The sequence below is a fragment of the Mustelus asterias genome, chromosome 11 (assembly GCF_964213995.1).
Source record: "Mustelus asterias chromosome 11, sMusAst1.hap1.1, whole genome shotgun sequence".
Lineage (NCBI taxonomy): Eukaryota > Metazoa > Chordata > Chondrichthyes > Carcharhiniformes > Triakidae > Mustelus > Mustelus asterias.
In genome coordinates, this window is record NC_135811.1 from 93419226 (window position 1) to 93423368 (window position 4143).

The window sequence follows — 4143 nt, forward strand, 5'->3', positions numbered from 1 at the left end:
ATTTGTTGGTGGAGCATCACATCAAATAGTGCTTTGCAGACTTACCTTGACTTGCTGAGAACAGGCAGTGAAACAATGGGGCAGCACGGTGGCACAGCAGTTAGCACTGCTGCTTCACAGCGCCAGGGACCCAGGTTCGATTCCCGCCTTGGGTCACTGTTTGTGCGGAGCCTGCATGTCCTCCCCATGTCTGTGTGGGTTTTTTCTCTGGGTGCCCTGGTTTCCTCCCAAAGTCCAAAGATGTGTGGGTTAGGTGGGTTGGCCATGCTAAATTGCCCCTTAGTGTCAAGGGAACTAGCTAGGGTAAATGCATGGAGTTATGGGGATAGGGCCTGGGTGGGATTGTGGTCGGTGCAGACATGTTGGCCGAATAGTCTCTTCTGTACTGTAGGGATTCTATGAGAAACAAGGCACTACTGCGTGGCCTGTGCAGCATTCCTGGGATAGCTATGAAGCAGCACCATGCAAAGAAATTTCCCCATCCTTGTTTGTATGTTAAGTGCCTGATTGTTGTATGATGTGGAGTTACCGGCGTTGGACTGGGATAGGCACAGTAAGTAGTCCCACAACACCAGGTTAAAGTCCAGTAGGTTTATATGGTAGCACGAGCTTTTGGAGTGCTGCTCCTTCATCAGGTGAGTGGCACCTGATGGCACTCATCTGATGAAGGAGCAGCGCTCCGAAAGCTCGTGCTACCAAATAAACCTGTTGGACTTCAACCTGGTGTTGTGGGACTGATTGTTGAGTGACACCAATTATCATGCTAAATTCTGGCTATTGTGATTCCACCTTTGCTACTTTCGAATAATGGGCATTTAGTTAATTAGATATTTGATTGGTAGCTGTGAAAAATTGGACTTTGTTGCCTAGGTATTAAAAGTGACAAACAGGCACAGTGAGGTCTAATTTCAGGCAATGACATCGAGGGTCCCAGGAATACCTCAAAGACATATAACCTGATATTAGTCTCGATGAAGAATCAGACTGACTCAAAACGTTAACTCGGTATTTTACCAAAAAATGGCAGAGTGCCAGGTTCAGACTGAAAACCGGTGTGTTTCGCCTCAGAGAATCAGGCAGGTTTACAATCCAGATCTTCCTATACTTCACCATTTTAAAGCGGTGGGGAAGGGGGTGGGGGGGGGGTTGGTTTTGCATCATTATTCCTGAAGGGCGGGGCTTAAAGATGTCAGCAAGCCCGTCACCACCTTTTATAAAGGGCGGCCTGATCTCAAATCAATGTTAAAGACCCCCCTCTAAACAATGGCATCGTGCCAACCCACTCCCCCTCATTTGCCAGCATCAGATCCCCCACTATGTGGAACAGACCCCTACTATGGGGTCGCCCTTAGACCCAACCCCCAGTAGACGCTGCTCCTTGTAGGCTCCACCCCTGGCTGTTCCAACCTGGTGCCTGGTTGGCAGTACAAGTTTGCAAGGCGGCCATGTCAGGGCACTGCCCTGCCATGTCCCGGACCACCTGGGGGCTACACTGGCCTCCGAGCCCCCGGCGTGGTCAACACGCCTGGTCTCTGTTTTTGGAGGCCAGTAGAGATTGCCACCGGCGTTACGTCACACTGGCGGCTGGGAACATATTACGCTTTCAGAGGATACTGTGTAAAGCCGGTTTTGAATATTTAAATACATTTAAATGAATGGTAATCATGTTCATGCGCTTGCCCAGGGTGGCGGGGGGTTGGGGAAGATCTCATTCTGAGAAATCTCCAGCGCAAATCCGGGATTTGTGCCAGTGTTGAACAGGGACAGAAAATCACCCCCTTTATTACTCTCTCCCCGGATGCAGCCAGAACTGCTGAGTTTTTCCAGCATTTTCTGCTTTTATTTTCCATTCCCAGCATCTGCAGTATTTTGCTTTTATTAATCTGATATTAGGTGGGCCTGTTTCCAGGCATTTCTGACAGCCGTCTGAAATATATACAAATGAGCAACAACAACTTATATTCATATACAGCCTTAAGCATCACAAAACATCTGGGCCCTCACAGGGATATTAAAAAATGATGAGTCAGAGGCCAAAATTCCACCGTCTCCCCCACCACGGAAATTGTAGCAGGTGAGACAGAAAATTTGGCTGACCATTCAAAGGTCCATTGAGCTAGGGCGGGAATTGCTGGTCTTGCGATGCGCGCAGCTGGAGAATCCCGCCCTCAGATAGGGAGATTTTTGGTCAGATGGCCATAAGCGTGGTCAAGGAGATAGGCTTTAAGAAGTGTGTTAAAGGACGAAAGTGAGGCAGAAGTGTGGAGAGGTGCGGGGGGAATATTCCAGAGCTTGGGGCCGAGGCAACTGAAGACCCGGCCACCAATGGTGCAGGGATTATAATTGGGAATGCACAAGAAATAGAGGAGCGTAGACATCTCAGAATGTTGTGAGATTAGTGGAGATTACAGAAAGGGGCAGCACATGGTGATGTGGAGATGCCGGCGTTGGACTGGGGTAAACACAGTAAGAGTTTTAACAACACCAGGTTAAAGTCCAACTGTTTATGTTGGACTTTAACCTGGTGTTGTTAAAACTCTTACTGCAGCACAGTGGCACAGTGGTTAGCACTGCTGCCTCACAGCATCAGGGACCCGGGTTCGATTCCCGGCTTGGGTCACTGTCTGTGTGGAGGTTGCACATTCTCCCCGTGTCTGCGTGGGTTTCCTCCGGGTGCTCTGGTTTCCTTCCACAGTCCAAAGATGTGCGGGTTGGGTGGATTGGCCATGCTAAATTGCCCCTCAGTGTCAGGGGACTAGCTAGGGTGAATGTATGGGGTTATGGGGATAGGGCCTGGATGGGATTGTGGTTGGTGCAGACTCGATGGGCTGAATGACCTCCTTCTGCACTGTAGGATTCTATGATCTATGATATGGAGGGGGCAAGGCCATGGAGGGATTTGAAAACAAGGATGAGAGAGTTTTAAAATGCACTTCACACAATAAATAACAACTCCCAGTGGTTGGTACATATTTGAACCTTACCAATAGATTACTGCTTTACCATGCTCAGGTGACCAACACTCTCTTCATAGCACGCACAAACATTTTCAGCTTCCAAAGGACTTTCTTACTTTCACAATGTAACAGCTGCCAGAGCATTTGCTTCCTTGTTTCCAGTGGTGAATATTACAAATGATACATTCAATCATGTACCAAAACAATAAGAACATTTTTAAATGAATGGCACTCGGTGAATTGACAGGAAATAAAAAAAGTTGACTTGTTCCAGTTTTAATGTCCGTGCTGCGAGTGTTCCTGCAAGTTTGTCAAAGGTTTATGTTCCCAGGAGCTGGCCAACAGGAGAAGGCCCTGCAAAAACTTAAAATTAAGCTGTGAATCATAGAATCCCTACAGCGCAGGAAGCCATTCAGCCCATCGAGCCTGCACCGACCACAATGCCACCCAGGCCCTATCCCCATAACCCCACATATTTACCCTAGCTAGTCCCCCTGACACTAAGGGGCAATTTAGCACGGCCAATCCACCTAACCCACACATCTTTGCACTGTGGGCGGAAACGTGGCCACATGTTTTGCATTTAATCTCCCCCAAGCTTGGGAAATTGGGGGAGGAATCCACACAGACACCGGGAGAATGTGCAAACTCCACACAGACAGTGACCCAAGCCGGGAATCGAACCCAGGTCCCTGGTGCTGTGAGGCAGCAGTGCTAACCACTGTGCCACTGCAGAATCCTGAAAGATACAGGCCTCTGTTTTAACCAAATCTCGGGATAGACAGGGTGGGGGCTTCAGGAGTTGGGATTCAAGCATGGGGACTGCAAAAAAACCCAAATATATCCCACCACATATGGGACCACCACCATTTTAAAGCTGGTGTTAGCTGGAGCTGGAGAGTCTTTGGTTGTGGAGGGAGTGGGAGTATCAGTGATATTAAACCTGGCATCACAGTGTAGCGACTTAACTCGAGACTAATGTTAACCTGGGATGTTAATCATAGTCGTGGCACTGTTTATGTAGGAAATAAGTCAACCAATTCCTGTGTGCAATTCTTCACAACACTTATGGAAACTTCTGATATCCACGCGACACTGTCATGAGGTATTTATTTATCAGTATTCACTTAATGAGTTTTCAACATCAAAAAAAGCTTGGGGGAGATTAAATGCAAATCAAAATGTG